Source organism: Helianthus annuus, chromosome 9, assembly GCF_002127325.2.
Source record: "Helianthus annuus cultivar XRQ/B chromosome 9, HanXRQr2.0-SUNRISE, whole genome shotgun sequence".
Lineage (NCBI taxonomy): Eukaryota > Viridiplantae > Streptophyta > Magnoliopsida > Asterales > Asteraceae > Helianthus > Helianthus annuus.
The window spans coordinates 120872013-120883150 of record NC_035441.2 but is presented as its reverse complement, the minus strand read 5'-3'; positions in this window follow the sequence as shown (position 1 = coordinate 120883150).

Sequence of the window (11138 nt, the reverse complement as noted above, 5' to 3'; positions counted from 1 at the left end):
ATCGCGATATTGCAAGAAAACTTCGCATCAGAACGATTTGCAGAAGATGAAGATCCACTGTGATAACCACTGTGACTTCCGCTGCTTGGACTGCTTTGACTTTCTTTGCTTGCTGGAGATACATTCTCAGCTGAAAATGCAGTCTTTGGAGAAGTTGCTTTTGGCATCATGCTTTTTGGATAATAGAGATCCAAATTCTGCTGAGAAGAAGAGTGATTGACTTTGTAAGTTTTCTTCAGTTCCAGCTCGTGACTTTCAAGTCTCTCAATCACCAAATCTGGAGTCAATTTTTCAGGAGCAATAGTGTTCTTCAACATAAGCGCATAATATCTCCAATCAACCTAATCTGGTAATGAATCGAACAATTTGTCAACAAGTTCTTCATCAGAAAACTTGATTTCATGTCTTGCTAACTCTAGTTTCAGATGACCGAACCTCTCTATCATTTTACACACAGATTCATTCTTTAGACATCCAAAAAGATCAAATTCTTTTCTAAGAAGCTTTCGTTTGTTCTTTACAATCTCTTTGCCTCCAAGACATTTCTTTTCGAGTTTCTCCCACAGATCTTTAGCATTGGAGTAATCTATCAGCGAAATGATGTCTTCCCGCACCGACTGAAACAATAATGCCACACACTTTTGCTCAGCAACAAATCCATCAACCTCTTCAACCGATCTCAATGCTTCAGCATTCTTCTTTCTGTTGGCATACCCATTCTTCAAACTCTTCCAGCTGGGAAAAGCGAATGCCATCAACCAGTCTTCGAATTTTGTTGCCCACCTGCTGTAATCTTCTATAGCCATCAGCTTAGGAGGTTTTTTAAATGTTCCAAATGCGCTTTCGGACTCCCAAGTTTCTTTCTTTCTTTCTTTCGGTGGACTTTTGTCTACATTGCTTGAAGAAGTATCGTTATTTCCTGAACTACCCGTTAATGCATACATGTCGCTGAAGGGATTCATGAAAATATCATCCATTTTGATTGTACTTGCAAAATCAACCAACACTTAGAAAAATTTTCCGAAAATTTTGAAAAACTGAACACAAAAGCGGATCTATCTCAATAGATGACAGATAAGCGAATCTGTGTGGTACAGATAAGCGAACCCAATAAGCAAACTACCGTTCAAGCGAACCCAACAATGTACTAACAAGCGAACCCAAATATGTACTAACAAGCGAACCCAAATATGTCCGTTTGAGCGGACCTACCAAATATCAGTTCGAGCGAACCAAATAATGTTCCTTTGAGCGGACCGGTAATGTACGTTCGAGCGGACCTGTATGTGTCCATTCGAGCGAATCTGACAGAAAAAGTGTCTGAAAAAGCGAATCACTTAGGTTATTTCAAAGTGTCTGAAAAAGTGTCACACCCCAACTGATGGCGGAATCATCGGGGCGCGGCACTGAGCGAAGCAGATTGTTCAAAGAAATTCCATAACAACTATTATTACCAAATAGTTTTAAATATCACGTCCCATACCGTGACCCATAAGATAAATCTAGTTATTACAGACATAGATATTCTTCAAACAAAACATGTTCCGACAACTCAGATTTAACATATAAATATAAATTGTCTTGGTTTCTAGACTCTTCCTAGCCTCGATTTCATCACCATACGTCTAAGCATCCTAGCAACTTAAGCACCTGTTACAAACATTAAAATAAAGTCAATACATAAAATGTAAAGGCGAGCATACAAGTTTGATAATAGCATATAGAGTTCGAATAGTTTACGCATAACCAGCACGTAAACAGATAGCAATGATGCATGTAAATTATCGACATGGACCTATCAATACCAGTGACTGCGGGTTGACTGTCCGAGACAGTTCGCAATACATGATCACCACCGTAAATCATGCAAGTAGATTGTCCTTAACAACCCCCGTGTGAACGGGTGCTGAGTCCAAACTATAGTACTACGTTGCTAAGGCAGGTAGACAGCTTTCCACGTGTAAACATACTAACAAGCATACATTTAATCACGTAATACATGCAATCGGTTAGCGTTCAAATAGTTTGTATAGTGTGTTCGTTTGTGATTTTGATAGGTAACGTATGTAACACCCAAAAGTGCTAAAGCAAAAAGGGTTCGAGTATACTCACTGTGATTGATTGTGGATTGAAGGGAGCGCTGAGAGTAAGATTAGCCTGAATAGTTCGATAGCATAACGATAAGTAACGCGGAAAGGTAAACAAGTATGGATGGATCGAATGGGCTGGTCGATCGAACGACAGGTTCGATCGAACGGCCTGTTCGATCGGCTGGTATAATCGATTAGACAGTCCTGTTCGATCGGCCGGCTGGCTCGATCGGCTGGACCATTCGAGTGGATTGTTTCTTCCTCTGGTGTGTTTGTGTTAGAGGATTTGAACTTTGGAAGTTTTTGTTGCAGTATTTGAGAACACTGAAGTGTTCCTACCTTCTCGAGTCGTTCGATCGAACGGTTCGTTCGATCGGCTAGCTCACTCGATCGGCCAGCTCACTCGATCGGCTAGGAGCTTCATGTTAGTCCCCAACTGAATGTCACTCGATCAGACAGTCTGTTCGATCGGCTGACATCCTCTACTACGAACAAGTTGTGAAAACGATTAAGTGTTGAAGCATAGTATCTCATGATCCGAACAGTAATGTTTCCCCATCGAGTGACCCACTCGATTGAACATTACTTCGTCAATACTATTCTTCAAAGTTTGGGAGTGTGGGACCATGTGCTAGCCGATCAGCTGGCCTGGTCGATCGGCTGGCATATCCGATCGGCTGGGCTGTTCGACAGCCTAGCCGTTCGGCCAGCATTTCTGACCTGGTCGGCCTTTCGTCTAACACTTGGTTGTTTGTCTACTTGTTATTCTTTCAAGGTATCTTGACAACGTGTTGAACTATGATTACCTTCGTTCCTACTTGTTTCCTTGGCTCGGACAGGAATCACCCAAGTCCGGTCAGTGAACGGTTCGGAATGTCGGTTTAGAGTTTAACCCGAAATCAGTGAACCTTGTTCATAGAACCCGAATCTTGAACCTTCTAAACCATTTGAATGATTGGTTAGCCGGTTCAAGCTCCGTTTCTACCGGTTTGAAAGCATTGAGTGTAAAAGAGTTGAAAGAAAGTTGAGATTCCTTCTTTCAATCCTTCACAACTTAAAAATGTTTAGATCTATGAAGGATCTTGACTTGTTTATGTGGAAATCGGTTAGATCTAAGCTATTCATGGTTGGATGATGTCAAAGTTTGAAGTTCATCAAGAACACCATGATGACATCACCCAAGAACACTTAGATCTTGGTGATTTCACGGTTAGAATTCAAGTTTTGAAAGATAGAAAGGTGTAGAATCTAGCAATGATAAAAAACGTACAAGATTTAGAGTGAAAACTTACAGGAGTTGAGAGAAATCTGAGAAAAGGTGGAGAAGATAGCTGGTTCGGTCAGAGCTTTCCAAAAGTGGAAAGTATGACAATGACAGCCCTATTTATAGGCTTCCAAAAGAGGAAAGTGTCAGCCGATCGGCTGGGAGATCCGATCAAGTGGGCTGCTCGATCGGCTGGCAAGGTGCTAGCCGATCGGCTGGCCTGTTCGATCAGGATGCTTCCAGTTTGATCTGCCACGCACTTTGAGTATTTTGCGACGATTTTCGACGTTTTGATTTCGATGTACGACGATACGAATACGACATGGTTCCTAGTCAAATTACTTTCAGTAGTTGGGACTATATCTACATACAAGCATCTATAAGTCACGTTGCGATGTCGGTTTCGATTGGCTTTCGAGTTTCGATTCGACTTTCGATTTGATTGCTTGAATACCACACCCAACATAAAGTAAACACGCACAATTAACACATAAGGCACACACACACGTATAACAATACCATAATTCGCATAATTCGAGTCTCGAGTTCGATTGATTGTTAGATCGGTTTGATTTCTGATTAGATTAAATTTATCGCATTGTTACTTCCTATCATTCACAGTCGTAGATCGGTTCGCATTAGAACACGTTCGATTACTTCGATTCTTGCTGATTACAACACTTAATCCACATAATACAACTAAAACACGAAATCGACTATCTACAGTCAAAGAAAGTCAAAGTTGACTTGGACTTTGACTTTGACATTTGAAAACACGGGGTGTTACAGCCTCCCCTTGTTTAGGGAATTCCGTCCCGAAATTAGGCTCGAAGGCTACACAACACCGTGATTTACCAATTTGATGCTTCAGATCTATTTATTTAAACAACTGCGGGTACTTGGCCTTCATATCGCTTTCGAGTTCCCAAGTGAACTCCGCGCCTCGTTTGCCTTCCCACCGGACCTTCACGATCGGGATGCGAGAGCGCCTGAGCTGCTTGGTTTGGCGATCCATGATTTCGACAGGCTTTTCCACGAAGTGTAACGTTTCATTGACCTGAAGATCGTCGAGTGGTACGATTAGATCATGATCAGCAAGGCATTTTCGGAGGTTAGAGACATGGAAAGTCGGATGGACGTTACTGAGTTCCTCCGGTAATTCGAGTCTGTAGGCGACTTTTCCGATTCTTTCCAGAATCCTAAAAGGTCCAACATATCGAGGCGCGAGTTTCCCTTTCTTGCCGAATCGGACTACACCCTTCCAAGGTGATACCTTTAGGAGTACGTAGTCACCAACTTCAAATTCAAGGGGCTTGCGTTTTTTATCGGCGTAACTTTTCTGTCTGTTCCGAGCTTTTACCAAATTGTCTCTTATCTGGTGGATTTTGTCAGTCGTTTCTTTGTAGAATCTCGGGACCGGTTAGTTGTGAGTGACCGATCTCGTGCCACACAATAGGCGATCGACATCTTCTACCATATAGAGCCTCGAAAGGTGCCATTTGGATGCTGGCATGATAGCTGTTATTGTACGAGAATTCCACCAATGGCAGGTGTTTGTTCTAACTTCCACCAAAATCTATAACACACGCTCGGAGCATGTCTTCAAGAGTACGGATCGTCCTTTCAGTCTGTCCGTCGGTTTGAGGGTGGAATGCAGTACTCAGATTAAGCGACATACCAAGGGCCGCTTGAAACGTTTCCCACAATCGCGAAGTGAACCGAGCGTCACGATCTGAAATGATATCACGAGGCGTACCATGATTACGAATGATCTCGTCGGTGTAGATTTGGGCTAGTCGTTCCACCTTGTAGTCTTCTCGTATCGGCAAAAAGTGGGCTGATTTCGTCAGACGATTAACTATGACCCAAATACTGTCGTGACCTGACGGCGTGGGTGGGAGTTTCGTTATGAAATCCATAGCTATACTATCCCACTTCCATATGGGTATCGGCGGTTGTTCGAGTAAGCCAGAAGGTCTTTGATGTTCAGCCTTGACTCTTGCACACGTTAAACAGCTTCCAACGTACAGAGCGATATCCCTTTTCATACCCGGCCACCAGTACTTATAACGCAGGTCCTGGTATATCTTTTCTGCACCGGGATGAATAGAATATCGGGATTTGTGGGCTTCGTTCATGATAATCTTTCGCAAATCGGTCTGTTTAGGGATCCAAATTCGATCCAGATAATAGAATATCCCATCTGGTTTGCTTACTAACTGAGCTCCATCGTGATAGATCCTTTCTTTCTTCAATGTACGCTCGTTAAAGCAAGCATGTTGAGCTTCCCGGATGAGGGTTTCGAGGTTATGCTGTGCTTGGATATTTCGGGTACTGAGCACGTAACTCTTTCTGTTGAGAGCGTCAGCAACCACATTCGCCTTGCCTGGGTGATAACGAATCTCACAGTCGTAATCATTGAGAAGTTCTACCCATCGGCGTTGACGCATATTAAGCTCTCTCTGATTAAAGATGTGTTGTAAACTCCTGTGATCAGTGTAGATCGTACACTTAGTGCCATACAGGTAGTGTCGCCAAATCTTCAATGCAAAGACAACCGTGCCTAGCTCGAGGTCATGGGTTGTATAGTTCTTCTCGTGAATCTTGAGCTGACGAGATGCGTAGGCTATAACCTTGTCTCGCTGCATGAGAACACAGCCGAGACCAAGGTTAGAAGCATCACAGTAGACAATGAAGTTGTCGCTTCCGTCGGGCAGAGTAAGAATCGGTGTGTGGCACAGCATATGCTTGAGGGTTTGAAAGGCAGTCTCTTGTGCGTTTCCCCACACAAAAGACTTGTCCTTATGGGTAAGAGCGGTAAGCGGCACAACGATCTTGGAGAATCCTTCGATGAATCGTCGATAATAGCCCGCTAGTCCGAGGAAAGAACGAACTTCTGACGGGTTCTTAGGCGTAATCCAGCTTTTGACAGCTTCAATCTTCGCAGGATCGACATGGATACCCCGACTATTCACTATGTGACCCAGAAACTGAACCTCCTCCAACCAGAATTCGCACTTGGAGAACTTGGCATAGAGTTGGTTCCCCTGAAGTAACTCGAGAACCAAATGTAGATGTTGCGCGTGTTCGGCTTTCAATTTGGAATAGATCAAGATATCATCGATGAATACGATGACGAAACGGTCAAGATAAGGCTTACACACACGATTCATGAGATCCATGAAAACCGCGGGTGCGTTGGTTAATCCAAAGGGCATGACAACAAATTCGTAATGGCCATAACGGGTTCGAAAAGCAGTTTTAGGAATGTCTTCCTCCTGAATCCGTAGCTGATGGTATCCTGAACGCAGATCGATCTTAGAGAAACATGCTGCACCTTGTAGCTGATCAAACAAATCGTCAATTCGTGGCAAAGGGTATCGGTTCTTGATGGTTAGTTTATTCAGTTCCCGATAGTCGATGCACATCCGGAACGACCCGTCCTTCTTTTTGACGAAAAGGACCGGCGCGCCCCAAGGAGAGGTGCTCGGGCGAATAAAGCCTTTTTCGAGTAATTCCTGGAGTTGGTTCGAGAGTTCCTGCATTTCGGATGGAGCGAGTCGATAAGGGGCTTTGGCAACGGGGTTAGCTCCAGGAATGAGGTCGATACGAAAGTCGATATCACGACGTGGCGGTAGTCCGGGAAGATCATCAGGGAACACCTGAGGAAATTCACGAACCACTGGAACATCTTTGACTTCAACTTTCTTTTTCTTTCCCTTCTCCGCTACTACGATGTTGGCCAAGAAGGCTCGGTATTCCTTGCGGAGATACTTACTGGCTTGAATACACGACATAAGCTTGAGACCTTTCGACGTTGTTTCACCATAAACACATAGAAGATCACCATTCGCGAGCGAGAATCGAATCATCTTTTCAAAGCACACAACTTCAGCATGGTTTTCACGAAGAAAGTCCATGCCTATTATGACATCAAAACTTCCGAGTTGCATCGGAATAAGGTCGATCGGAAAGATGTGATTGTTGAGTTCGAGGGTACAATCACGGAGTACTGAGTTAACAGCAATAGTTCTCCCTGTAGCAACTTCAACTTCGAATGACAAGGTTAGATAAGAGCGCTTACGACTAAGGAGCTTCTCGAATTCAAATGACACAAAGCAGTTATCGGCTCCAGTATCAAACAAACATGATGCGTAAATACCATTCACAAGGAACGTACCATTAACCACGTTGTTATCCGCCTGAGCCTGACGGGCGTTGAGGTTGAAAGTTCGGGCATGGGCTGCTTGCTGCTGCTGCTGAGGCTGCTGTTGTTGTTGGGGCTCTTGCTTGACTACCCTGTTCGGGCATCGGTTGGCAAAGTGGTTAGGGTCACCACATGCAAAGCAGACTCGAGCATTGACTGCTGGTGCTGGAGCTGCTGGTTGGCCTTGAGGAGCAGGGAGTAGAGCTTGGTTGACAGTAGCTTGAGCTGGGGTTTGGCGAGGACCATAACGGCAGTTCGCAGTGAAATGACCGTAGAGGTTGCAGTGAGCGCAAAAACGACAAGCTAGATCCACTGGATGATGATACGAACATGTCGGGCAGAGTGGGTGAGGGCCTGTGTATGCACGCTTTACTGGCGGTGCATTGATCACTGGAGCTGAACGCTGGTGCTGCTGCTGTTGAGCTGGTACAGATTGCAGGGGAGCAGCGTTTGTTGCGGCAGCACAGCTCTTGTTGCTGGAGCTGTTGTTGTTGTTTTTCTTCTTCCTTCTTGAGGACTTGGAGGGTTGAGCAGATGAGTCGGTGGGTGTTGTAGTAGCTTGATGCAGGGACTTGGTTTGCTTATCCCAGAAACCTGACTTGACTCGCTTATCGTTGATCTCAGCGGCGAGTAGGTAGGTTTCCTCGATCGTTGCTGGCTTGGCTGCGTGAACAAAATCGGCTACGCAGTCGGGTAGGGCTCGGATATACTTCTTGATGGCTTGACCTGAGGTCTTGACTTGGTCAGGACACATAATGCTAAGCTGCTTGAAGCGAGCAGTGAGAGCAGCGTTGTCTCCATCCTTCTGCTTGATTTCCCAGAACTCGTCCTCCAGCTTTTGGCGTTCATGAGGAGGGCAGAATTCTTCGATCATGATCGCTTTCAACTCCTTCCATGATAGCCCGTAAGCTGCATCATTTCCGCGCTTGTTTCGTTCGACCGTCCACAAGTCTAGAGCACGGGAATAGAAGACGCCTGTAGCATTGAGGGTACAGAGATGCTTAGGACATCCACTCTGGCGCAGAGCGACTTCGACCGAGTCGGACCAGTGAAACATGGCTGTCGGACCATCTTCGCCAGTAAACTCTTTTGGTCCGCATGCTTTGAACTGCTTGAAGCTGAAAGCAGCCTTTCATGAATCCTTGGAGATCTCAGTTCGGGATTCTTCTGACGACTTGCTAGCGTTTTCATACACCTCACTCACGGCTTTCGCCACGGTTTTGGAGATGATAGCAGCGAGACGTCGGTCTCTCTTTTCTTGGCGGGTCAGACGTTGACGTGATCCAGACGACGACATGGTCTGCAACAGACATCGTCACAGGACTCAACACAACGAAATCGAATCTCACCTCACACGTCTAGACTACTAAGGCTTAGAATCACGTCGAGACACGTATCATATAAATATATAAGCACATAACCACATAACCACAAATACACATAAGCACAGAAGCACCTAGAACACAGAAGCACAGGAGCACAAAACACAGACACCCGTAAATTACCTAGGCATTAATCACTGAGGTAGTCAGAAAACAGAAACCTATCCCTCAAAGTTCGCGTGTCGTTCGAATATCATATCGAATAGCATCTTAGTCGTACAACATAGTATAGTATAAGATCGTTCTAGAGTTGCGATAACTGGATGTCGAATCGAGATAGAATAGCAATTGCGAGTCGTGTGTGTTGATAGCAAAAATCGAATAATATCCAAAACATAAGTATAAAACAAGAAAGCACACATAAACACATAAAAGTCAACAAGTCATCAGAGTACACAGTTACGGTTCTCAGAATCGAAATACATAAATTCGAGAGATAGATTGGCTGCGACTACTAGACATCGACTACCCAAGGCAACTCGACTATTCACAGTAGACTTGTCGTCACTTTCGACTCTAGGGGTCGTGTCTCTGCCTCGATTCTTGGGCATTCCACGCGCGTTCCCTAGGTCATACTTGTGAGTTCAGGTCGTTGGAGTCCATTGAAGCCTTGGTGAGATAAATAAAATCCAGAACAAACTGCCAAGGTCAGGGTTTCATCCCTTGGCTTAGCAATTTCTTCCTTGTTTTTAATACATAAAGGAGGTTACTCATCAAAATATGGATTTCACTCCTGATTTGGCATAACCTCCTTGGTTTGTTGGTGAAAACAATGAGATAAGCATGAATAAACGAATAAGATCTGCATACGTCAGGCAGTTTGGTCAGGAGTTTGCGGCTTTCACACCTATTCCCAACTAAACCTACCGTCTTTTATTTGAAAACTCGAGTGCAGTGATAGAGGAGGATCGCAGAACTTAGCACAAAAACTCGGTCTGGTGGTTCCTAACTATAGTCTAGGTCTCTAAGACAGCGACCCGGACTAGGTCGTGTTTGCCTAATTCCCTATAGTTATGGCTCTGATACCAATCTGTCACACCCCAACCGATGGCGGAATCATCGGGGCGCGGCACTGAGCGAAGCAGATTGTTCAAAGAAATTCCATAACAACTATTATTACCAAATAGTTTTAAATATCACGTCCCATACCGTGACCCATAAGATAAATCTAGTTATTACAGACATAGATATTCTTCAAACAAAACATGTTCCGACAACTCGGATTTAACATATAAATATAAATTGTCTTGGTTTCTAGACTCTTCCTAGCCTCGATTTCATCACCATACGTCTAAGCATCCTAGCAACTTAAGCACCTGTTACAAACATTAAAATAAAGTCAATACATAAAATGTAAAGGCGAGCATACAAGTTTGATAATAGCATATAGAGTTCGAATAGTTTACGCATAACCAGCACGTAAACAGATAGCAATGATGCATGTAAATTATCGACATGGACCTATCAATACCAGTGACTGCGGGTTGACTGTCCGAGACAGTTCGCAATACATGATCACCACCGTAAATCATGCAAGTAGATTGTCCTTAACAACCCCCGTGTGAACGGGTGCTGAGTCCAAACTATAGTACTACGTTGCTAAGGCAGGTAGACAGCTTTCCACGTGTAAACATACTAACAAGCATACATTTAATCACGTAATACATGCAATCGGTTAGCGTTCAAATAGTTTGTATAGTGTGTTCGTTTGTGATTTTGATAGGTAACGTATGTAACACCCAAAAGTGCTAAAGCAAAAAGGGTTCGAGTATACTCACTGTGATTGATTGTGGATTGAAGGGAGCGCTGAGAGTAAGATTAGCCTGAATAGTTCGATAGCATAACGATAAGTAACGCGGAAAGGTAAACAAGTATGGATGGATCGAATGGGCTGGTCGATCGAACGACAGGTTCGATCGAACGGCCTGTTCGATCGGCTGGTATAATCGATTAGACAGTCCTGTTCGATCGGCCGGCTGGCTCGATCGGCCGGACCATTCGAGTGGATTGTTTCTTCCTCTGGTGTGTTTGTGTTAGAGGATTTGAACTTTGGAAGTTTTTGTTGCAGTATTTGAGAACACTGAAGTGTTCCTACCTTCTCGAGTCGTTCGATCGAACGGTTCGTTCGATCGGCTAGCTCACTCGATCGGCCAGCTCACTCGATCGGCTAGGAGCTTCATGTTAGTCCCCAACTG